Raw genomic sequence first — 27,549 nt, 5'->3', positions numbered from 1 at the left:
CTTGTCATTCATGCCCTCCATTCTTTCTGTCAGCTCTGCAGCAGAAGACTGAGTCAGGTCAGATTAATCTACATTTCTTTTCTACAATCTAAATTCCTATCTGTGATACTGAGGATTACACAGTCTTCTTCCCCACTGTTCACACTGACAGCATAAACCATGGTATTAGTTTGAGTTAGTCTAAAAGATTTTCTTATTTGAAATCCCTTCTAATGCAGTGAGCTGGGACATCTTCAACTAGAGCCAGTTGCTCAGAGCCCCATTCAGCTTGACCCTGAATGTTTTCAGGGATGGGGCATCTGCCACTTCTTTGGGCAACTTATTCCAGTGTTTCATCACCTTCATTGTAAAACATCTCTTCCTTATATCTAGTCTGAATCTACCCTCCTCCAGTTTAGAACCATCATCCCTCATCTTATCGCAGCAGGCCCTGCTAAAAAGTCTGTCCCCCTCTCACTTATAAGCCCCCTTTAATAATAAGGGTTAAAAATAAATACTGGAGACATCCCACGTATAAACTGGGCCATCAGCTACCATACACTAAAGTGTATTTGTACAGAGTATTGTAAAATGTATTTCTGTAGGCATACAGAAAAGAGAAAGCCTTTAATTAGAAATCAGCTATTACACTTGCATAGACATCCAGGATGTTGATTTACTTTTACAATCAATATGAACAATAAACTAGGTCTGGACAGGATAAGCAGTGCAGTATGCTGAACCAGACTTCTCAGAGGCAGTTTCAGAGCTTTCTCTCTCTCTTTTATTTTAACAGCTGTTGTTCTACCTATCCTAGATGTATCTCTGCCTTATCTGGGACCTGCAGGCAGAGATATGGATTAATTTGTATTCTTTTCAAACAAATCACCCAAGTACCATGTTTTTTCCTGACATGTATGGCTACGATGGAAAGAATATAAATTACAAAAGTGAAATTCCTCCTTTATGCCTGCCTTTAAATCCCCTTTCTGGTTCCTAAGGTCAAAAACTTACAATCAACCCTATAAATTGTACTGGTGGTTTCTGTTCTCTGCTTCCTCAATGTTTACCCTGTATTTGATGTGGTAAATCCTGAGTACTGGCTGTTAACATCCAGAAATGAACTAAGTAGCCTGTCTTGCTTGCCTGTACCTAGAACTCTTTCCCAGCACTTCACATCCCAGAGAGCCACTGATTGACTGTATCCTGTGATCTAATGGAAAGCTCCTCATCCATTTCCTTTTAATAGTGAGAAGACCCACTTTATTAAAAACAAAACATTACTTAACTTTCAGTAGAGCAGTGCCACAGCAAAAAGTTTCTGCCTTCATAATATATATCACTGCAATGTTTTATTTACAACAGAATTTGTTCCAGAGATCAGTGAATAAAATTTGTTGTAGGCTAAATACTGATAAATTTTGAGAACTAACCCAACTAGTTTTAAGGTGTTATGTACATTAAATTTTTAATTAAAAAGCAACTCCACTGCCATGTTATAACTTGAACAGTCCAGAAACTTTAAGAAGTCCAGTAAAAATAGAAAATAATGAACTGCTTATTTCTCTATTTGCCAGGATTTTTCTCCAGCTAATCTCAAACTTCTCTTTTCTTCCAATTAAATAAATAGGCTCTCACAGACAAATCTGAAGGAAGTCCTATAACAGCATGTAGCCTCTGGACACCCAAGGCCACAGAAGGCCTCCCAGTGACTTCAATACACTTTATCCTAGAAAAGGCTGTGTTGATAGCTAACAGCTTTTCTTTGCCATGGAGTGGCCCATATGCCACCAGAACTGAAGTATTATTATAAAACAAACAAACAAAACAAAACAAAAAACCTCAAACAAAACAACTCCAAACAAACAAAAAACCCCACAAATTTATTTTCACATTTATAATGGATATAATTTTTCATATATTACAGCATTTTAAAAGTAATTATTTTAAAGTGACTTATCTAACCTTAATTACTGTAAATACATGTGTAACAATGTGAAACCTTTACTCCTTGGACTGCTATGGTCAATTTATGTCCTGTTATCAACTGTGAAGAAGTGTCCTTTCATGCCATTTTCTAACTCTGTCACAACACCTGGTACTGGTTCAGCAGAAATAGTTCATATGGGTACCAGACAATTATTCAACACAAATCTTGGTAGTAAGAAGATTTCTGAATGTTCCTAAAATGCCTCAAGGCATTTAGAGGGATAATTGTGTACCTACTTGTTCCAAAACTACAGTGTTATTCCATGTTCCAAAGTTCAGCAAAACAGCATGAAGAGATGTGAGTTTTCATTGGTGCAATGTACCAACCACTCCACAGGCTTTTCAGTATTAGTACTTCATTGTAAAGACATTTTGTTTTCTTAACTAACCTAAACATTCCTATGGAAAAACTGCAGAATAATATGGATCCAATATCTGTCTCTGAAACTTATCTTAAGAACTGAAATATACTGGACTTCTACTCCGCAAAATATGTAAAAACATGGTCCTAACTGTCACAGAAGCCTGATAATATTTTATTGAAGCAGATCTAGAGTTAATCTGAGTCAAGCTTTGTACAAGGAGTTACAATAGTAATAGTGCTATGAGCAACCTTCAGGTCTGTAAGAAGCAGAAAGAATATTTATTAGTGTTTCTGATACATGCCTATTTTTGCACTATATTCCCACACTTCTATAGCAATGCTTCCAGAGTGGAATAAATAATATCCATTACTTCATAACTTCCAGTGTTTAATAAATAAGGGATAATACTTAATCCTCACTTGACTGCATGACAGAAGAATCTCATTGGAAACTCTGGTTTGATCTTATTCACTAAGGAGCAGATCTGCTCTCCTTAGAGATTAGTGCAAGTTTTTATTCCATGATATTACTCCCTGACTACAGGTAGTCAGAAAGATCGTCTGTACTAACTGTACTGTTTGCATTCAGACACAAAAACTCACTGCTTTGCCCAAGCCAGCACACAGCTCAATTATTTTTTACCCTAAAATGAGGCCCATGAAAGTTAATTAATGCTGTTTTCACAATCTACTTCAACTTCCATAGCATGATGCCCAGATCCACCTCCCTTTCTCATGTTTCATGATATCAATTGGCAAGCAAATATTCCTGCAATTGTAGGCCACAGCACAATCTTACTCTTCTTCCTTTCATAGTAGCTTAGAAAAACAAAAAGCTATAGCCCACAAAGATAATATTCATTTATTTGATTGACTGAAAAGTAAGATCCAAGGCACCTAGCACACCCTGCACCACAGGAGAAAACAGACTATTGAAGCAGATGCAAGGACCAGCAATGAAAAACACTAATTAATTAAACAAAAGATAAATTATGGAAAGTAAGGCTAAAAAAAACCCCAAAAACCAAACAACACAATATGCTGCTTTTCTGAAAGACTGTGCTCAGTTTTAAAAACAGAGCAGTTTTTGCTGAATGTTTAATGAGCTATAGATTGTTCAAGAATTATTCCAGACCATCTGGAGCCTGTTCTGTAGCTTGATCTGGAAACCTCTTAGCTCAAAAATAATCCCTGTGGGAAGGCACAGACATACATACCACAACCTCATCAACAAATTTCTGGTATATATTTTAGATAAAAATATGCCATCTTTACCTCCTGGGAAATTTGAGAAAAAAAATTAAAAAACAGAATTCCAGTGAAATACTGAAATACTGGAAACAGTTGGAGAAGCAAGGTGTCATTTCTTAAAAAATCAACATGAGAAGAGGAAAGTTCAGACCAGAAAACCTGATGAGCAGCTTTAGCTTCTAAACATCAAAAGATGCAGTTATTCAACAATGTCAGATAATCACCATAAAGATAAAGAAGGTAAATCTTCCCAGATATATCTTCTGGGCTTTTACAGAAAGCTTAAAATAAGACTTACAGTACCAGCAGAGGAACTGAAGCCCCCATTGCACTGGGGAAAAGAAAAAATAGAGCATCACACAGAAACTGAACAAAAGCTCTCCTAAAATAGAATTTGGAATGATGCCATAGTTAATAGCTATAAATACAGAACACACTGTCATACTAAACATGGTCTTTAAATACGGTTTTAAGCAGAAGGGGAAAAAAGAGGCATGTCTTGACACAGATTTTGCTCACCATCAGCAGTACAAAGAAAACTGAATTCATTCTACACAGTGACTAGTGAAATGTGATCTTTTTTCTTTTTTTTAAATTATGTTGAATCAGACTTAAAGGCTTTCTCCCTGCTTCCATACCAAGAATGGAAGAATTAACAAGATGTATCTTGGAACCAGAAACACAAGTTATGTATGATATTTGAATTACAATCCAGCTGGTGCAGTATTTCCAAGGCTGACCAGCAAATGATGTTCCAGTGATAGTACAAAAAAGCCCTTATTAAGCAGCTGACATACAGTCTGTGTAAAAGATCTTTGCTTCTAAGAATCAGAGCAGACCTTTCCAGAGTATATTTTCTGTTCTTTACTAAATATGGTACTCTAGAAATCTGAAGAATGAGTACTGAAAGCATAAGTGTGCTCACTTCGGCATTGGAAAGGGTTTCCAGAAGACAGACAGACAGATAGATAAAGTGAGCTATAAAATACTAACTACCTGCCTAACTATTTAAAAAACAATCTGGAAGTCAGAAATGAAGATGTATCTCCAACCTGGCCCATGACTGACTGATACAATCAGGCAGAAACTTCCCAGAGGGCAGTATAGGCAAGCTTTCCATCCTCTTCCTTCCCATTAGGAAGTGCAACCTGTGCTCACAGCATAACATAGAGATGTGGGTACATGTTTTCCCATTTTGACTGGGGCTGCATCTGGCTCTGCATATAGTAACACAGAATACTTCAATTATGAAATACATTTCCTTATAATCTTAGGTATGTTGTGAAGTACAAATGTGGAATTTAGAGCTGTTCCAGAACTGGGAAAACTGTTTTCAGTAAAACTTTTTGAAATAGTTGATAAATCAAGACCCTTATCAAGTATCTTCTCAATGCTTAACATAAAATCCAACAGGAATTCCAACAGTCCTTCTGCCAGCTAAGCTGTGCAGGCTCCCAGCAGCTTCTGGTGACAAGCTGGGAATAATTATCTTTGAATATCCCCAGCAGGAATGACCAGAGCTCATGAGTGAGCATGCCAACACCTCTGTCGCACTTCAGGTATCCTGGGAATAGTCACGAGGAAAACACATCCTCACAGTTAAGCAGTGCTCAATGTGGTGTCTGCAGACAGACATGTTCAACAAGGATGCAAAAAGTGACAGCCAGATACTCAAAGAGATTAATCAAGGTTTATTGGCTTTACTGGGGGGCCCGTAGTGATTTTTCTTTTGCATTTTTCTCATTTCTGTACTGTCTTCTGTAGCAATTGCAATTGCTAACTTTGGCCTTCCAGATACCTACTGGAAAGTTTTCATGGTTGGGAAGATTTTGGAGAAACAAAGCTTCATTCACATGGTAAAAACATATGACCTTAAAATTTTACCTGCTGTATCTCACAGATCCAAGGATAAATGCCAGCAGAACTCACCCAGAGCCATTGCTAGTTTATATTGGCAGTGCAGCCACAAATATGGTGCAAAGGCAGCAAACATTGCTCCTTTCCTTCCTAAAAGAGCACCATCATTAAAAAACTCTGAACAGAAAGCTCAAATATTAGAACCAGCTGCATGTTACAAGGGCCCTTGTCACTGGCATTCTGAGACACCTTAATGGAAAACAAGCCTGACTATAATTTTTCCTGCATTCACTGTTTCTCTTCCTTTAGCATGTTATAGAAAAATGTTAATTTTGTAAGACCAAAAAAAGCAATAACATTGGTATACATACAGTATTTAAAGCATTTTTATTTGTTTCAGAAGGAATTGAAATAATTCAACTTCTTTAAAGCTAGCTGCAAAAAAGACAATGCCTACAAATAATGTATGGAAAAGAAAACTATGGAAAAAATGGAGCCTTAGGTCATTTGCTCCTTGACTCACTTTTGAATTTTGGAAGAAACAGTTTAATCGTTTTAGAAATCATATATCTATCGACATATATTTCTATTTTAGTAAGCTAAAGTAAAAATGATACATTCATATGGCTTAAAGCTAAAGTAACACTAGGAAAAACTGCTAAGACAGTAAAATAAAATTAAAAACCCTAAGCATCTCTCTCAGGGTGAGGCCAGACATTTTCTTCAGCTGTATAATTCTCCGTCAACTTTTTAAAAATTGATTTCCTATGCTTAAAATTGATTTTGCTTTTAAAAACTTTAGTCTCTGCAAATACATGTTCTATTCCAAAAGAAAGAAAAATGCAGGGAGACTAAAAGTTCTCACCCAATAAACAGAAACATGAAACATAGATGCAAAGATGTCTACATGAGACAAACAATGCTGTTTTACCCACTTAGCCACATCTCTAGTTTTTTTCATTATCCAGATCACAAATAAGCAAAGGCACTAAGATAAATCCAGCAACTGGGAACAATTCACAGCAAGTGTTTTACACTAGGAAACATTTAATCACTTGACAGAGGCCAGTCATGGGATATTTACCTCTTATTCCTAGCACATAAAACTGAGCTTCTACCGAAAACTGTGCCCATGCTTAGGAAGCTGGAGTAAAAAATCCCTCCTTTAAAATGCTGGTTGGAATTTATTGCAGCCACTTGTGAATTTAAGTACTTAAAATTGTTAATTAAGGTATACTTCAGCAGAAGAAAATGTCCATTGCTTTCATTAGTTTCTATTAATTCTTACCTATTTACAAGTACATCTCTGTGTCTCCTGCAGCTCTGACATGCATTGAAAAGGACAGCACTGCTCCCATGATCTAAGCTTACACTCTCTTTTTCTGCAGTAAAAATAATGGACAAGCAGCCACATAATACAAAGATATAATTGTGCCAAAGGTTCTAGGAATATAAAGCAGAAGAACAAAGCCCTGGGAGCATCATTACAGTTAAGAGCATCTTGGTACTTCTGTGATAAACTCTGCTGTACAGTTCAGGCATGCCAAACTGCAAAGGGCTGCAACTTCTTCAAAAGGACAGGCTAGACATCAATCCTTACAACACAAGAGGCATGAATAAATCAGATTGTTTGGAACTGAGTGTTAAACAAAGAACATACAGATATTTCAAGGACATGGGCTTTGGAGGGAGGGGGATGCTTCTTTTGGCTGCATGCTTCCTGAAAAATGAGTGTTGTTTTTTTTTTTAAATGAAATGTCAGTTGTTCTGTGCAATTATGTCCATACATACTTCTCAGCAGATGGTCAAGGCATCTGTACTGTTTTAAACTTGCTTCAAGATTTTAACAGGTTCACTTGATGGATCTGCATTCTTCCTTCTCCTTTGGCACAAAAATTTCATCACTCCCAGCGATGATTTTACTCAGCAACTCATTGACATGCCACAACTTGACAGCTACACAATTTACTCTTACTAACAGCAGAATTAAAAGCACTTATATCCCATTATACTTAGCAAACTCTGTCTTGGCCTGAGATTATAGAAGCATTCTCATTTTTATTTTTCTGCAAAAGAGAAAATTCAAATACTACTTTTCCTTCTTCTAAAAGGATCTAATTTCTGGTGCTTGATTGAAGGACCATTTTTCTTTCGTAAGGCAAGCTGATGCAGACTAGCATCAATGACTGTTTGGTACAGTGCCTTTCATTGCATTCATCATTCTTCAGCGTGCACAAAAAATAAGCCCAAGTCCCAAGTGGGACCTTTACAACTAAACAACAGCAGCAAATAAAAACAGACTAAGTTTTTTGCAGAGCACGATGATACGGCTCACTAATGTCAGCAGAGCGGCATGGATTTTCATCAGCAGAAAATGTAATCCTGTGGTTTTAGCCAGAGGATAGCTGCAGGACTGTGTTGAGTGGGCTAAATAACACTGACAGCACTTTTGGTTCATTCTGTGCTGCAAAGGACAGTCTTGTAGGAGACATCTTTACTCACTAGGCTCACTGTATTTTGAAATAAAGTAAAAATGGAACTGCAAGAAATAGACTAGCACTGAGAAACAATTTCTATTTTCCTGTTTCAATGATAGATACATAAAAAGGGGATGTATCCTGGGAAAATTTCTCCCGTTTAAGCTCAGCACTCTCTCAGCACTCTTTTTTTTTTAAAGATATAATCCAAACCCTACTGAGTTTTAACAGAGTTTTCCATTGACCTCAACAATCTTTGAATCAGACCTGTAAATTAGATGTTAATCCCTTTCATAGTGTGCATTGGATTTACGTTCTTTACAGGCTATCCTTGCAAAATTAGGACATTGTGAGCTCAGTGGTTTATGCATTGTAAAATAACTGCCAACACATAGAGCAAACTGTTCATTTGAGCATATCCTTGAACCTGTAGTTATTTGTCTACTTAATTCCACTTTAACTGACCCCTCACCCCTGACTATGCTTCCTTCATCACAGTAGTTCTAGGCCACCTGTCTTTCTGTTGGGGTATGAAGCTCAGACACAAGAGAGGAAAAAGAACTATTTGCCCATCTAGTCTTGGATTAATAATTTAAAATGTAGTTTTAGCATTTTTTTCCTCTATTATATGAAAGGAAGCAAAAGATGAACAGTTAGCAATAGTCGTTCTTGACTATTACAATATGGAACATCTAGTTAATATTTAAAGAATATACACATTCATATGCAGAGAGAAAAAAATGTTTGAAATTTAACTGAATTTTTCCCTAAATCTCCACAGCTCAGCCTTAATCTCAATTTATATCATACTCCGTGATATCCAACTCACTTCAAACTGAAGTGTCTAGTCAAACATGTGACATACCAGCCCCTCAGCTTTACCACTTAGATTCTTATTTAAGCAAATACTCCAAACCCACTCATTTTCACAGAGTTAATGCTCCTGCTTTATGATCAGTTTTCAAAGAACCAAAGTTTTAAAGGAAAAAGATAGATAGTAAGTCTGAAACTTCATACTATAATGAGAAGAACACTAATCCCAGGCTAGGTTCACCCTGAGCAGGAGCAGCTGGTTCAGTACTGTAACCCTAGAGCCCCATATGATGATAGCAGCCATTTAGGGAAAACAAACAAAAACCACTAACAAATAAACCCCTGTGCATTACGTAGCTTGGCCTTTTTCCATTTTGGAGCTTCCTCTCACAAAGAGCAAATTAGTCTTCCACCTGCTCTTCTCAACTATAGTGCTCAATGAAGACAGAAAAGGTGTGTGACTGAAGGAACATCACATCCCATTTATAGCCAGTTGCACAGGAGAACCACTGGAATGAAGAGCAGGAAACCCAGCAGCAACAAAACACTGGCTTAAAACTCAACAGCAGAACACAACCAGGATTATCCAGACGGGGCAAAACACTCAGTTCACAGGGGTTTGAGATGCATTTTGATTCTCTTGCATCTCCTTCAGGTAAAAATACTAATTTACTAAAACTCTGTATCACTAAAACTCTAACGATAAACTGGATGAAACTTTGTTCAAATATTACTCTTCTGTAAGCCTGCTCTTCTCTAAGGCTCCAGCTGAAGTAGTCAAAACTAATCTAGAAGCTGCCCAGCACCTGCACCTACTTAGCATCTGAATAACTTGTAGTTAATTACAAGTATATTTAACCAACCCAGGCATTGTGATAAAGTGATGGATTGCTAACATTTACACAAAAATAATTATAGTTTTCCTAAAAGTAGAAAAAGAGTAGGAGAATTATCATATTTAAAATACATATTATAGCAAAGGGAAAAAAAAAAGAAAGGAAATTGAACCTATAAAGACTTCCTTATAACTAGTCTTCTAGGCAGTCTTGACAGGTGCCTGCTAGTGGGGATTTATTGTTATGTAGGTATGGAATGGATCCATCATTTAACATTTATGTTAGTTTATATTTGTTTAGAAATCCTTCTTTCTACTTGATTGACTGACATGCCCCTTTCCTCAGATCAGCCAAGGGAGATCATTATTAATTGAAAACTTCATTTGTGGGTTATTTGTACCTAATGGGGATTTATTTCATTACCACACTGGCTGCAATTCCATGACAACATTCATTATTTGCATAGTTCCACTTTAATGCAAACAATTATGCATTGCTGAAAAATTATTTATAATATCCTAAATATTTTACTCTGGGAGAACACATGCACTTTTCCCTAGAAAAGAAGTAATCTCACATAAAATATATGAAAATCTGAATTCAGGACTTCCTTGCCTATGATAATGTAGGACATACAATTAAAGTGCCATCTATCCAGACAATGTTACATGAGGATGTAATATTTCACTTATATTATCTGCTTCCCCAGCATATTGAGAGCCTATCTAGCCATGACTTTTGGTGACAAACTGTTGTTTGTTTTCTTCCCACTTTCAAGTTCTAAAAAGCCAAGTACTTCAGCCTGTCCTTAATCCACTTCCAAGCTGAGCCATTCAAGCATCAGAGTTAGAACTAATTTCTTCCATGCTCCTGTAGGAGTGAGTGACACCAAAAGTGAGCACAGTGAGACATCCTTCCATGGACCTGTCTGAAATCCATCACTTCTCCAACTCCCAGTGACATAATGTCAGGCATAATGGACAGGATAACATATTTATTGTTCTTTCATCTGTAAGGACAGTAAAAAAAAAAATCACCAACAAGACAACCAAACTAAATAGCTCCATGAAGTTCTCTACTATTTGCAACTCCCTTGCATTTACAGGCTGGGCATGGAGCCAGCCTGGAGAGCTGACTTCCAGATTTCTCTTAGGCATTAAGTCTATATATTAAACTAGAAACTGAGACGTCACCAGACGTTTTCCAAATTAGATTTTTGTTCTGTCAGCCTGCTTCCAGTCCTAGAACAGATAAACATTATAGTTCATTGCTTCCAGTCTTCCTCCTTGTATGGACAGCTCCTGTTTTCCACACTTAATCACACCTTTGTGGATTAATTGCCCTTCAACTCAAACCCTGGTTCCTCTCTCCAACAATAGAAGCTCAAACCTTCCCAAGTTGGTCTGTCCCACCTGAAACAGTTAACTGGTATCCAGAAGACTGAAAATATAAATTTACAATGTGCTTAATAATCTATTTGTAGCAGGTCCCTTTCCAAACATTCTTTAAGTAACACAAGTTTTAAACCAAACACTGATGATTTCTTGAAGTTTTTCTTACATGGGTGAGTGCCCATGAACTATTAAAAAGTAACCCATCCAATTTATTTTGAATGAGCCTTAGCAAACAGTAACACTCAAAAATCTCATGGAATGCCAGAGGCTTTTTTCCATTTCCTGTATTTGGTACATTTCACACCTTCCAGAGAATGCTTTTTAAAGCATAGGACACCACCTCAAATTGTTTTATCAGGAGCCAACCATTCAGAGACTGGAACTTTAGTGCCAGAATTCTGCAACCAACAACTCATAAGCCAGGAAATCTGAACTAAATAATTCACTCAGTAACAGTGTTAACTTTAGCAAGTGCACAAACCCACCAGAATCCAGACAGGAATTGTTTGCAAATCACCATGGTAACCATGTACCAAGGCCAGCTATCAAAACTCATCCCTCCCCACTAGATGACTTATTTTGCAGTAATAAAAAGAATATCAACAATCCTCTCCCTAGTCCCCTTTTAATTCTGAAACAGATTTCATTACTATGCTTTGAAAATAATATGTAGCCTGGTTGTGTTGTTTTGGTTGTGGGTTTTATGTGGGTTTTTTGTTTGTTGTTGTTTTTTCATTTCTCTTTCTGTACCTATTTGCGATAGTGAAGAGCTTTCTGCATAGTCCCTGTATAGATCAGAAACAGGCCAAGTCTCCTCTCATTACTATTAATAAAAGTCTTGCAATTGACTTCAAGAGGGAAGAGAATCAAGCCCTGGAGAGTGTGGTAGCATGTTGATAAGCACAATAATATTTGTTTCACCTTCACTCATTTTCACCTCCTCAAAGTTTTAAATTTATGAGCAACAGTGTCTGTTCCTCTCAAAGGGGTTTTGCAAATGCACAGCATTAATCTGTCACTTGATTTTCCACTTGAGCTGGTATACACATTGAGGCAAAAAGAAGCAGTAAGGTATGCTGGTAATGACTCCCACTGATAAATCCATACATACTTTACATTGGAGTGTGATCCCTACACAGATTAGGCTCCTATTCCCACAAAATCTGATTTGCATCTAGTTGGCTTGCTTCCAGACGGTGACCAGAAAGTGCACCAGAGAGACTTACAGAAGACACTCTCAACTCTATAATAGCCTCAATATGGCTTTTGGATTTATGACCAAATCATCCCATTAGTATAGAGCTCTATTGTAATACAACTACAAGTGTAATTATGTGAGGTAAAGGCTACTCTTCAGCAAGGACAGCTGTATAGCACTAGCACTTTAGTCTTACCTGATTCAGCATATGTTATTTTATTGATATATTTTGAAATAGGAAACAAGAAAATTTTCTGTGTCACATCACAGTATACATTAAACATCTACTACACATTTTCGCTGATGAGTCTTCTTGCTTGGAGCTTTACCTTATAAATACTTTTGCTGCAGTCATTTATTACAAAAAGTATTTCTGTGATATCACTTTTTTTTCTAATGTCACATCAGAAAGGATGAAAGCAATAAAACTGGTTCAAGAATGACATCCTTTTCTGCATCTATACACAGTACCTATATTTGCTGCAAGCTGCACTTTCAAAATGTATTATAGTTCTTTCAGTTCAAGCGTGTTTAAAGTAAAGCATGTATTAATGCTCAGGTATGGTTTTTGCCAGGGAAATGTCTGAGAAATATTTGACTCTCTCCTGCCCCTAATCCACCTCTTCTGATGAGGCTGAAGAAAACAGCTTCCATCTTCCTGTGATTGCTCTCAGGTGGACTCCATGCTCCCTGGCAGTAGGACTGCAGCTTGGCTTTGCCTTTCCACCACTTCAGCAAGTATTCAACACTTGCTTCTGCAGTCTCTGCTCTTGCATCACATGCCTGCAAATTCACGCAAGACCCAAGAATTTGGTCCTAAACTTCTGTCAATGCAGGTGTTAATTTGTATTACTTAATGGGCTCTTCCTTTTGGCTGCTCATTAATTCCTCAGGTCCTGAGTATCCCCTAGTTCCTTTCTTTCCCGATGGTACACACCAATGCTTACCTAACAGACATGTGAGGTAATGTTTTTGTCATTGCAAATACATTACTGGCCAAAAGCACCCCATGTAAATATATTTTATGTTAGGATGGGCCCCTCTGGGCCACTTCCATGCCAGCCAGTGACTGGCAGTTATCCTCATGATAGATCAGACTGCAATCATTCAAAGTTCTAGCTCCCTCCCTGCTAGTTCATTACAGAGGAGCTCACTAATTCTCAGGTTCCAGACATTCCTTTCAACAAAAATTACTGTGTCTTAACTGCAGTGAAGTCAGTTATACCTAATCTGCAACACAGGCTCTTCCTGCTCATTTTGTCCTTTTTCCTCAGTCTGGAAACAAATCAATGTTGATCTTTTCTAGTGATCAAGTATCCCGTTTTCGTGATCAAGGACCCCATTTTACTAAGTACCAGGCTTATATTTGCTGGTTATCAACTAAGCCTCGTTCTCTCATTTAGGTTTTGGAGCTAAGACATTCTTAGTGCTGCAGGAAGCCAGAGCACCATTAGGATTTCATGTCATGCAAGAATAAATCCAGCTTTGTGCCTCGTTCAGAGCTGCATGACAGAGGTAGTCTCTCCTGTTCGTTGTCTCAGCACACTCCCTGAACAAATCCATCTTCACATTAGAAGTTTAACATATCATACTACTTACAACTTTTAAAAGATAAAAAACCAAAACGTAAAAATATAAATATTAACCTCTATCAAACGTTTTGCAACCTCCTCTCCAACATTCTAATATCACCTTAAATCTCAAAACTTAACTCCATACTGACAGAGACCATTAAGAAATTAACATAACTTTAAGCCATTACTCAATAGTCACACAATCCCTTGTTTTAACTAATGAGGCATTTTTTACCAATTCTGTAATGTTCAATGTCCTAATGTTCCCACATCTCAACAGTAGCATATTCAGAAAGTAATTAATACTCAGTTAGCTCAAAGCTTTCACATTTGCATATCAATCTTTGCTTTCTAAATCAGACAGAAAGGTATTTAAAAGGCTAGGAGTGCTTTGATCTTCTTGAAAAGTGAAAATATTAGGACTATTAGATTTTGAGAGCCTTTTGGGCAATACTTTTAAGATCACTGTTCCTAATATATTTTCTTCCTGGAACTCTAGTTCCTTTGCTGAGAAATCTGACTTTAAACAGTTTGATTCTATTACTGGTGCAATCATATAAACCAGATCGAGGGGGTACAGCCTATAATATTACATAGCAAAGAAATACTCTAAAATGGCAGATTTTTCAAAGCAAAATTTTAACTACATTCAGAATTAAAGCATGATACTGATTTTGCTGCTTGTATGACTGTGACAGAGACATCTCCTAACAGAAAAGGGGTGTAAATGATGGCAAAGACTACCCTGATCATTGAGTTGAGCTCTCCCTGAAGTCTTAAGTCCTATGTAGTATATATTAAATTAAAATTTAACATCAACATCCTTCTGCCCATACATACATACAGAGCAGCTGAAAACACTCACAGCCTGTAATGTAGATCTTTAGTATAAAAGATGAAAAAAACCAAAACAAAACCAACCCTTCAGACATCACACAGCAATAAAGAACAAGCACACTTAGCAGCACTATCAGTCTGGCACTGTCAGGAAGTTACAGTGATGCAGCTGAACTAAGCCCAGGAAGTGAACTGTACTCCATAAAACAGAAGAGCACAGAAAAATAAAAATCCCAACAGTTTCTGCCGGCACAAACAAGAATGAGGGGGCAGGGGAGAAGAGACTTACTCCTCTCAAATTTGGCAACTGCAAGCCAGATGGCATTGCCAAGCATGAGAGGAAATCATAAACAGGATCCTGAAAATTGCATATAGGAGTGACAGTATAGCATGTTCAGGCTTCCATCTTTAGTTCCCAGCAAAGATAAAATAAATAAACAACAAATGTAATTATGGTGGGGAAAAAAAATTTAAAAGCATGAGGGAGAGACAGGTGAAAGAATTCTTCTACCTTCAAGTGATGAGCAGCAATCCTCAACAGACAATTGATTAAAAACAAAATTCAGTTTAACAACTCTTTCTAATCCATTTGGAATATTCAAGATCCTAGCCAGTCATAGAATTCCTTCCTTGAATTTATCAAGATCCATTTTCAAATTCTGTGCTCCTTAGCCTTTTGCTCTACTTCAAAGTTAATTTCTTAACTTCAGTTCTTCTGGTTACAAGTTCTGTACTGATGCTGAAATAGCAGTGAAAACATTGCATAGACCACAGAATCACAGCTCTTTCATCTTTACTAATGGATTAGTTTAAGAACACTCAATAGCACAGAATATTGGAAATCTATAAACTTAATTATCATTGTATTTTAAAGTAACTAGCAGCATTCCATTACTATCAAAATTTCACACAATTTCAAAACTCTAGGTGACAGGATTATAAATGTTATCTGGAACAGTGCTTTTAAAAGGAACCTCAGAAAGTACAAGATGTTATATAGAAAAATTGGGTAAGAAAGCTAAGCAAAACTCCTACCCAAGGACCTCACTGGTTGCCTTTTCCAGACAACAATCCAATCCAAAATAAAAACAAACTCCCTTATAATCTCTTCTCCACCAAACTAACCAGACACAAGCCTGATTTCTTCACCTAAAGAGAGGTCAGTTTTATCTTAGTTTTTCAGCCTCATTGTTTTATTCTAGCTTTACCCTAAGTTGTAATGTTGCTCCCCATTCCCTGTTTCCAAAACAAACTGAAAATTAGGTTCTCAGTACAGATTTCAAGACCTCTCTTTCTTTTCTGCCAAAAATAACTTGGTTTAGTGAGCTTACTGGAATCATCACAATGCTCAGATTTAGCAAGGCTCTGTTTTTATAGACTGCTTAAACAATATATTTGATAGTGTCCCATCTGCAGGCATTCTGAACCAAAACAGAAATATTCACATGATATTTCTTAAGCTACTGTCTCCACAGTTAGGAATGTGAACTCTTTATATAATCCACATAGCACTTCCTTCAGAGCACCTTCACAGTCCATTTCAAATGCTTAACAAATACCATCCTATTCAACCATAGCTAGAAGACAAGATTTGCCATGAAAGCAGAATGTAGTCAGCAAAGTCTTTATTAATTTTTATACAAATTAGAAAGAATTAATTATATTTTGGGTTCCAGCACTGAATTTCTGTGCTTATTCTCTCCCTTCTGTGTCTTAACTCCCTATAGCTACTTTTCATTCACATTCACAGTTCCATGACTATTCTGTTTTCTCTTTTTGGTGCAAATACTCCCCGTTGTTTCGGCTTTTAAGCTTTTTACTCTTGCACAGGGCTTTGAAAAAGCAATGAAGAGACAACTGCCCCTAGGACGCTGTAAGGCACATTCTTTTTTTAGCCTACTTCATCTGAAGTGTTAGGATATTGTCAGATGCTTTATCTCAATTTTGTCACCTACAAGAAAATTCATTGCAAGTATCTTTCAGTGACAGGTCTTTTATAATCTAGGATTTCTGGAACAGCCCAACTGTAAACAATTAATCCATTGCATTCAAATGTACAACTTCTGCTCCAAATCTGCTGAGAAACCTCCTATGATTCCTTAAAATGTTGTTTCCACATAGGCCTGCACACAAACTGAGCAAAATAATATGCCTTTTGCTAGGATTGTATGGAGTCCCAAAAGGCCTATATGGATTCTGGAATGCTGAGACTTCTTTTGGCTGAATTTACACTTTAAAGACTGAAAGCTTCCTAAATCTTCCTGTGCCTTTACACCTCTGTCCACATTCCCGAATGCTTCCTAATATTCTCAAAAACACACACTTTTCTTCCAATCACATATTCCCACATATTCTGTCTACTGCTTTCATTACTCACGATCCATGCAGACACTTCTGCCTTCATCCTGCCTTTCTCCAGGTTTAATATTGTAGCCACAAACTCCTTTATTACTTCTAATTTATCTTCTTTTTTATTCTAAGACCCTTTAGCTTCTTCTCCAGTATCTCCCAATTTACAGTTATTTGCAATTAATCAGTATTTTCTTCTCTTTTATACACCTTCTTCAGCTATGGAACTGAATGTATGTATCTACAATCTTTCACCTGTCAAGTGTAATGAACTATAAATATGTATTTAATATACAGTTTTAGGACATATAAGTTTAATACATAAAATATATCATTTCTAAACTTTAAACTGTCTCTTTTTATGGCTCTCATACAGAAATGTATGCGCTGTAAAGAAGTTAGTCTATTAAAAAGGCTTAATGCTGCTGTATGAAATAACTGCTCATATTTCCTGAAAACCTCTTCCACAATCTACAAACCTCAGTTTACTTACTTTGTTATGAATTATTCCTAAATAAACAGCCCAAAGATCTCAGGACTTAATGAGGAGAATTTACTTTATACAAATTTTTCTGAAGTAAAGAAGCCAAACTGTTTGAGAGCATTTTGTCTTGCTTTCCTCTGTTAAAACAATCTCATGTTGTATCTGAAAATGGGTTTTGAAGTAGCTCATGTAGAAGATAGGTAACAAGCCCTTTGCTTTAGCAAATCACAAGATTTTACTCTTCAGGACACCTCTCATTTCAGCTCTCTTGAATTAGAATTATTCTTTTTTGTATGATTAATTTAGATATTCTTCTCCATGAACAGCCTATGCTTAAATGCATTTTACCTTAATACTATTGAGTTTAGGTTTTGTTTTATTCCCCCAACCTCCAAATGATGTCATATTACTAAATTTCATCTTAACATCTTTTTATGCATAAAGCATAAAAATTATTTATTGTGCTACCCCATAGGTAAGCCAACGTAATAAACAATGCTTATGACTAGGTAATATTTATTGTACTTACAACATATATTACTAAACAAAAACTTATATATACCAAAAGGAACAGATACTCATCTCAAGCATGCCTGTAGAAGATGCTTGCACACAACAGCTTGTGTTACTCTGACATTTTCCTGCTTTAAGTCTATTCCACATCTGCTGTAGCAGAAAAAAAAAGGGGAACATGGCCCAACGACTGCTTCTAATAAATCCTGTCATTTATTAGCAGAGACATTGTCACTCATAATACAACATATGGTTGTCTAATTATGTTTTTGAACAAAAGTATTAATGACATTTTGAAACGGATATGTAGGTGTATGGCCAAAGTTGTTGGGTTTTATACACATTTGCACTATATAATGGTCAGAAACTTCAATGAAAATTTTGGAGTTTCAGTACAATTTATTTGCAGTAAAATACAAGCTAAATGCATACCCATCCAATGATTTTGAGCAGTACTCAGCTACTGAAATGCATTTTTAGGAACATTACAAGATAACATATGCTTTTGAAGAATTTATTTTCTAATGGTGCATTTTTATTGGGATCTGAACCAAGTGAAATTTACATGCTCATCTCTGCCTATCTTTGTAATGTCAACATAAATCCTTAAAGCATGGAGGAGTACAATAGGAATTTAAAGAGCATTTCAGTGTTTCTGATTATATTCACGTGTATTTTTGCAAATTCATTATGGAGGTGAGCTGTTGAAAAAGGAGTTGCTCCTAAGTTCTTTGTATGTTACCTCTCATCATTTTTGGTCAATCAACATGGCTTGCAAGAGTGGCAAACAACTACAAAGCTATACTGCAAAAATTGCATATACAGATAGTAATATAAACTTTGATTGATATAATTCTAGGACTGCAAATAAATAGGTCATACTAAAAATGAGAATAATACCAAAATTTAGCATTTCATTAAACCACGAGTTGTATATACTCTGTTACATGCTGTTCTGTTTTGTTCTCTGAATAACATTACTTTTTTTCTTTATTTTTGTGATTTGTATTAAGTATGTGTGAAAAGTACTGACCTTTGAGTCCTTAAAAATTAAATCTTCCATTTGTTTGTGTGTCAGGTAGACACAAATGCTTATGGAATTAACAGATGTGATAAAGGCTATAACATACATTTTAGTTATTCTCTGACAAGTGCCATTATAAACGTTAAGAGTACGTCATTCACCAGAGTCTTTCATGCATGCTTCTAAGTAGTCCTGAAAAACACAGTAAAAGCCAAACACATTTTAAACACTTTCTAAAAAATTAAACTGACTTAAACATGTACATCGATACCTCTAGAAAAAAAAAGGATCACACATCTGGTCACTGCTGATTTAACCACTGAGACCCATTTATAACAAGAATTTTTATCCACTAGGAAGAGGATAACTTAGTACAGACCTCTAGAAAATAGCTTCTGACTTCCAATGGTGTGGGTTACATTTGAATGTGATCGATCTTGCCTTTCATCACCAATAACCTCAATTATTAAGTTTCCTTAAACAATCTCTCTTAATTTTCTGCTACAGGCTAGCCCTTGAATTATCTTCCTCTTTAAAGCAGAATGTCTTTCAATTTCCTTTGAAAGCGGATTAGCCAGACTTGTTCTACTGCCAGGATGAGTGAGTGAGCAGACAAGCAGCAGAGGCCTCATGGAGAATATCGCAGGCTTTATGTGACCAGCAGGTTAGATTCATGCTCTCTTTCTTTTTTAACCAGAGAGCTGGAATGATGGAGGTGTACTGACCTACAGGAGCCAAAACAACTTCCAGCTTGTGAACCTGCTTTTCTGAAGCTCTAATACATTCCGATCCATGTAATTTCTTGTAATATCCCAGAAGTTGTTCAAGTGGTGTAACTGGCCACTATAAATGAAGATACCATCATGTACCTTTCTTCTGTTTACTTAGGCCCTATGCTGGGGTAGGAAGGAAAGAGCAGAATTCAGCATGCTTTATCACATAAGGGCCTGACTTCCCTCTCTTAATACCATGATGTCAATGGCCTTCTTCCTTCTGCAATTTTAGAAAATGTGTTAAAAGCCACAAATGTAAATGATGGTAAGTTAGATTTTGGCAGGCTGTATTGTGAATTGCTGGAGATTAGCAGAACTGCACAAATAAAAATCTCTAGGTACCCTAAAGAAGAAATTGAATACTCAATACATTCCAATTTGGGAAAGTATAAAGATATGAATTTTAATATCTCTAAACATTAAGTCAAATGAGTTAAAGCTGTTAGTAGAGACATACACTTGCAGACCAAAGCCACCTTATTCCTAGAAATGCAAACGAAATTACTACCTCTCAGTAAAAACACATCTTACCATGTTGCACTTTGAGAAATTTAGAGAAAGGCAATCTCTTTTTTTTTGGTTTGTTTTTGGTGCTCAGCATAAAATCTTTAAGAAAATTAAAATGCAAGACTTTAAATCTTGTTGTTGTTGTTAAAGTATTGTAACACATCATCCAATATTTTCTTGAAATAACAACCGTTACTACTCAGGACTGCAAAATATATTTCCTTCAGTGCTTCTAAGCATAAAAGAGACATTTCTCCAGGCAATCATGGAAAATGCTCCCCTGATTTGAAAATGAAAATGGTCTTGTTAGCATTATTGCAAAGTGGAATAGCTGAACAGTTATAAAAATGGCCACATGAATTAGAAAATACTCTCCTTCAGTTCACAACATGCTGTAAAATAAGAATCACAGGCAAAAATATAATTAAAAGAAAAATAATAATAATACATATCTATATTCTTGGGAAGCTCAGCTGCACCCAAGACAGCACAGTGGGAATTCCTGTATTTTCAAGCTTTTTATTCCTCATGAGTAAGGCCAACTTGGTAGATCTGGTATTAGAATCAGAAATAAGCTTGACCTAATTACTCTAGAAGTCAATCAGTGCTGCCCTGAAATCAAATAAAGAGATTGCTTGGAGGTAACTGAGGGTCGATGCTTCTAAAGGTTCAAACGGCAGCTCTTTCTTATATAGGAAACAAAATTTAAAAAATCCAAAATTACTTCGTTCACCTTTCTTGTTTGCTGTTCTTATCTCCTTGCAGGACCTACCCTAAAATTCTGACTCAGCCATTGACTTCAGAGAGAGTAGGATCAAGCCCTGAAAGAGTAAAATGACTCAGTAGGTAAGAAGGGAAATTAAAATTACTGTAAATTGTTTCTGCTCAGTGCAACTGAAACAATCAAATTCCAGGTTTGCAGCTGAAGTTTCAGAAATGAAGCTACAGTATTAATTGCAGTCACTATAATAATGACAAAGAATCCAAATAATGACATATTTTCAATACAATTCACAAAACTCATTACAGTCCTGATAATTAATTTTCATCACAAATCCTGCAAACATAGCAGGAAATGAATGAAACTCATCCAGTCTGTGACTGATGTTGATATGTAAATTCAGATAACACAAATGAACACATCTGTCAGAGTTGCTCTCAAATACTGGATAAAATGGAAATACAAAAACTTCAAAGAATCCTGAATGGTGCAGACAATTTTATTCCCTGAAGCAATGCTGCCATCTTCCGAGGGAAATGCTTACACCGACATTACAGTTTTCTAGATTAGGGGTTTATGAGAGACATAAGTAAGGAATCATGAGGGATGTGAACTGGAAACAGCTCAACGAACATTTATTTGCTCTCCCTCTTTCCATCTGAAAACACAGTGGAGAGGATAAGCAAGACTGTCCAAGAACTAAGAATTTTTAAAAGTAAGCTCTGTCTTGGTTTAATTCAGTAGTAAGCAGAACATTCTGCATTGTAGTGGTAATTTCAAACTGAACTTGCTTTTCAGGTGAAATTGAAAGCAAAGGAACTACAAGCAGTCCATGCTAGAAGCTGGTGAATTCCTCTTCCTTTATTTTAGCTTTCACTATGCAACTGGTATCTTGTGTTGCCATATTGGAAATTCCAAGAAACTTAATTTAAAATGGATTTCGCAAGGTCAAATGTTTTAACTCGGTTCTCAAAGTCATCTCCATCCATCCTTGACATTAGGGATGAAGGGACAGAGTGCATTTTAAGGGAGCAAAGACTTTTCTTAAATCAGTGAACAATTAGCAGGCTATTGTGTACAGACAGATATTTTCCCTTGTGTTTTCTTACCAGGAACTCAGGAGTGTCTACTAACATCCATCCTCTGTCTCTAATTCCTATGCACACACAGAGATTTCAAGGTAAGAAACATCTACTGGGACTGAATGTAATAGTAAGGGCTGAAGAAACACCAACTGCTATTAAATCTGGAGAGAAATTTTATAACAATGCTTTCACAGCTGAAAATATCACTTCAACAAGCATTACACACCCTCAGCAGGAATCTCTTTTGAAAACAAAGTTTTTATACAATAAAATTATTTTTACTTCACCTTTGTGAATGAAATACTTCAATCTTCTATTTTCATGTTTAAAACATGCAATGCAGAAAATAAATTATCTTAATGTTTCATTTTATCAAAGTGAAAGTAAGAAGAAAATGTATAGTATTACAATGACCATGTGCCAGAGATTCTGCATGCAGATCAACTTTCACCTGGGAATGCTGAAAATCTCCTAAAATTAACGTTATTAGCCTGCCTAAAGGTTTCCTGTGTTGAAAGAAAAAAAAACAAAACAACTACCTGCTCTTTCTGGTTGCAAAAATGCTTAACACTACTTGGGTTTACAGTTGTAGCTATAGACCTCTCCATTCTCCCAATATGTACATTTTTTATAAGATATTCCAAGAAGTTATTAAAATAATTTCTTTTGCAGGTAAAATTAAGCTGTTACTTTCCAGTTGAAGCAACTGGCTAGTAGACAGAGGCCTACTGGTTTCCATCATTACTGCATAATGTTAAATTTAATTCTTCTTCTGTCACAGTCCATCACAGCTCTGGGTTTTCATTTATTCCTTTGAAAAAGAGTATAAAACACCACCTTGTTACGCATATTTGAGTAATACAGCCATTTACATAACTGAAAAATGCTTTGGTATCTCTGAAGGAAAGGCACTACAGCCTCAATTATCAGACATTTTGGTACTTTATAGTTGAAAAGTAGGTGTAACAGATTTATTAGTTTGCATCACTACCCCAGCATGCATCCTGTGAGCTAAGAGTACCTTTTTATACTTCCCTGCTCCTGCAGGACAGGCAGAGGAGGGAAAATTCTACCCTAAGCTTCAAAAAGAAAAGTTCTTTGCTGGGAAACTAAGCCAGAAAATCTGGCCCTATCTAATAAGAAAATGTTTTTGTTGTTTGAATTAACAGCAGGATCTGCTCTTAGCAATTACTTGAAAGTACAATGAATCAAGGGACACGTTCTAACCACTTCTCTATAAAACACATGGACTTCTATTCACTACAATGCCCCCTAATTTTTTAAATTCAATATAGTTAAGGTGTCTGGAGTCTCTAAATTCTGTGCTCAGTTAGTTATTTAATCTGAAACTACTGCCTAAAGCAAATCATGTTTAAGGAGAGATCAGAATATGCTGTATTACTCCTCCCTCTGCAAAGCCATCTTGGATTCATGTGTATTAGCCTCTGAATCCTTTGATGCTCTGCATCACCATTTTAATTCTTGTAAATATGAATGCTTTTGGCCTAAGAAAAGAGCATGTATGGATAGAGAGGAAGGATGATGTGACAAGCATACATGAACTCACCCACATCAACAAACAAAAACTGCTCACTGTATTTTCTGATACTGGTTACTCAGCTGACAATTTGAGATTTCGTCTTTGCTGGACTCTAAGACGTCTTTAAAAAATTTGACTCAGAAGCAGTATATCTTTCACTAACCAAGCAATACTGCATTGTCAGTCCCTTTAAATTTCAAGAGGGTTTGGTTTTGATGTGTTTAATCTGTGTATCTCACTGCTAAATGTTAGTCTGCCCTCATATACTTTGCCTCTCCTACACACCTGAGCTTACTTTGCTTTCTTGAACCTATTAAAAAAAAATATCAGAAGCATTAGAACTGTGAGGTACAGCAGACATGTTTGCATGGGTATGATATCTTAAAAAGTATAAGATTTCTGTTACACTACATGAATTCTCATAGTTGAGCAGTCTACTGATAATCCTTAGAAGTAGTGGGATCTGCATAAACCCTTCAAAGGAAGGGATAATTGCAGTAGAATCTGAGTAATAGAAATAGTCAAATGAGGAGGGATTGAAGAAAAAAAAAATCAAAGTTAATGATCTAAAACATAGGCTTTATCTTTTTTGACTTTTCAGAGATTTCCTATTGATAGAGAAGGACACAAAAAAATTAAATACACCTCTTGCAGTGCAGTGCAAACTAAGAACATCAGTGCTTTAATACCTCTGTAGTTAGTTTTCTACCAGTTCAAGACATGAAAAAAAAAAAAAAAAGAAGTCTGAGTCCCTGAGTTCCTCTGAGATGATCTGGGCTTCCTACATATATTTCCACGTCAGAACCACTTTTTTTTTTGGCAAGCAGTGAAAATTCACAACTGTATTTGAAGTCAAAAGGGGGTGAAAAGACTAAGTGACTTTCAGTGTTACAAAATCCTACTTCTATTATTTTTATCTTCAAAGCCTTTTTTTTTTCTTCTTCTTTCGAAGGAGTCTTAACTTATATTTGCCTGTTCACTGGGGAGATCTACAAAAGCATCTACAGGCTGAGTTTAGCCAACTATCCAGCACACCTCCAGTAAGAAACAACCATCATCAGCCTCCATATCCATCAGGAATATTCAGATTTTAACTGGCTGTTTATTGTAAGTAGACTTCTTTATTATCAGCAAAATGAAAAAATAACTTTGTGAAACTGGAGGAATTCTTACCACAAAACTATTTAGCAAGTGCATGTTTTAAAGCACTTTTTCAGTAAGGAAATTCTGCAATTTAAAATAACCATATAAATTAAGATACCACTCCTCGCTTATCCAAAATCATGACTAAATATCACTCAACCCATCCCAACAGATTCACAGAGTGCACTTTGAAAATAATGTAGTAAGAATGTTCCATACATCTATTAGCTAATGCTTGTGCATATTGAAACTATTTTTAAAGATTTATATGGTAAGGAATTCAGAATTCTAGGAAGAACCTCTACAAGAGTTTCTGAAATTATTTATTGAATCAAAAGGTAAGGATTCTGATCTACTCACGGTATAGTTGGTCCTCCCTCAAAGAAAGTATTTCACCTTGCAGATATAGTTTAACATATTGCAAACATCAAGTAAAGAATGACTGCCTACCTAAACTGAGGTTTTTAAAGAGATCTTTTCTTATAGATCCCTTAGCATGTCTACAATTGTTAATGCTATGCACAACCAATATCACTACTATAAAGAATATTACTTGCCCAAAATGAGATATAAGAAAAGCAACACATCAAAGAAAGTACAAAGAAAAGTTAAAAAACCCCAAAAGATAATTTATATTTTTGACCACTAGGCTGCTCAGCAACATTGATTCCTAGAATAAATGACCTGGACTTGAACTATGCTTCATACTTTAAGCTTGTTCTACAATATTTAACTACTTTCTCTTTATTAATTTCTTCTTTGGTTACTGTCGCAAGCCAGTTTCCCACAGTTACCATTCCTGGCTGCAGAACATATTTCTGCACAGCTAGTAAATATTTTGAGTACACATGAGCGAAAAACTGTTTAAAGGTTTCATCACAGAAGCAAAACAAAAAGGAATCCCACATAACTGAGTTTTGGGGACTGTAGAATACCACTAGCAGCAGTTATCCCTAACAGCAGGGAATTTGCAGATAGTGCAACCCATCCAGCAGAAGGTCTACAGAACAAATCAGTGGTGCTGAAGACCTTGCATGCACACACAATATGCATTTGAAGACACTGCTCAAGACATGAGCCAAACAACAGTAAATAGGAATAACTAGACCAGGACAGAGATTTATTCCAAAAGCACATTCCTGATCTGCACTAAAACATACATGGCCCCTCTATATTTAGATATTTAGAAACTGGGGTATAGGAAGAAATGATCATATAAATGGTCTTTATAATACTCCTGTTCAGTTCCTCTACCTGGTTCAGTCCCAGCAGACTTAGGTGGGAACATATAAGTGACTTCATGTTTATGAGACCATCTGGATGGTCCTTTGCTTTTAACAGAGATCATATCCTTCTGACTGCACACTTCAAAGTGCTACCAAATTAGTTGCAAAGCCTCTATAAAAATATGAGGAATAAATAAGCAGTCCTTTCCATAAGGCTGGAGCACCAAGCTTTTCAGGAATAGTTTAATGACTACTTACAAAAACTATGAGAGGAATAAATTCTCATTACATCATCTAAACATCCAAATTTCAGTATGTTAAGTGTTAATTGAACAAAGGAAGAATTTCTACTCTGAAAATGTTGCTATATAAGAAATGGAAACTACTATCTCTACATAAGAACTCTATCCAAAGTAGATAAAAAATAGAAAACAGGTAAGTTGGCACAGTGGATGTGAGTGGACATGTAGAAATTTAAGAATGCCTGAACCTCTTCTGAGCTCTGATAGTAACTTCCCTAAATTTAAAAATACCTTCTCTTGCCTCCTCTATTTCCTGTACATTATCTTCACCTTACCTGTTTATTTAGGAACACTTCTGCCATCAGTGCTTAACCGTTTATGCTCAACTTGTTAACAAGTCTTACTGTCACTGTTGGCAGTGATGGATGTTAACCCCTTTCAGTAGGGCCTAGCCACTTCAGGTGCTCTTACTCCATTTTAAATAATAAAAGGCTTATCTGTTCAGCAAAAAAACCATCCAGTTTACTGGACATAGCAAGTTTGTAATACAAGGTGATTACAGAAGCTTGTACTTTGGCCCTGGTGACTACGCTATTCCAGGTATTCTGTATTCCTTCTACATAAAAACATTGCTCACAAATCAGTAACAGCTTAGGGAACAGATTATTTGCCTCAATATTATGAATGGAATAGGCAAATAAAACCTGACTGAGATCACAAAACCAGAGCTACGAAACTGCACTCCCCCATCTCTCCTTCCTCTGGATCCCTATGCTATCCCTCATCTATTCTAACATCTGGGAAAGCCCATGATTTCCCTTTCATCAGCAACATTGAATCTGACAAATCAATATAAACAGAAATCTCAAGTTCCTATGTTTTACTAATTGAACAAAGTGCATTTAATACCTTGTCCTTTCTTGAATACTTGTTTGCACTTTCAAAACCAGTAATAAGTCAGAGTAGAAACCACAAGTATCCTATTATCTGAACAACAAGGTCTTCAGACTATGAAAAGTAAAGTGCCCTGACTATTTCCTAAGATCTAGAAAGGAGTGCAAAGTTAACAGAAGAGCAGCTTACCACTATTCTGTTGGAGCTATGCCTTAAGTATTTAAGAAGGTTACAAGATTAAAAAAATACAGATATGGGTGGTGCAGGTTGTCAGATGAAGGACTGTGTTCCCTGCATATAAATGAAAGACTGAATTTCAAATTAATATAGAGCTCTGTAGGAAACATACAAGTACCAGTAAATAAGACCGTTATTTAAATAGCTGCAATGCTTAAAACAAAAGCTAGTATGATTTATTTTAATGAAAAATAAACTAATTCAGAGATACCTAAGATACACACATGACATCATACCAAGGA

The sequence above is a fragment of the Apus apus genome, chromosome 5 (assembly GCF_020740795.1).
Source record: "Apus apus isolate bApuApu2 chromosome 5, bApuApu2.pri.cur, whole genome shotgun sequence".
Classification (NCBI taxonomy): Eukaryota; Metazoa; Chordata; class Aves; order Apodiformes; family Apodidae; genus Apus; species Apus apus.
The sequence above is the reverse complement of the archived record's forward strand: the minus strand, read 5'-3'. Positions refer to the sequence as shown.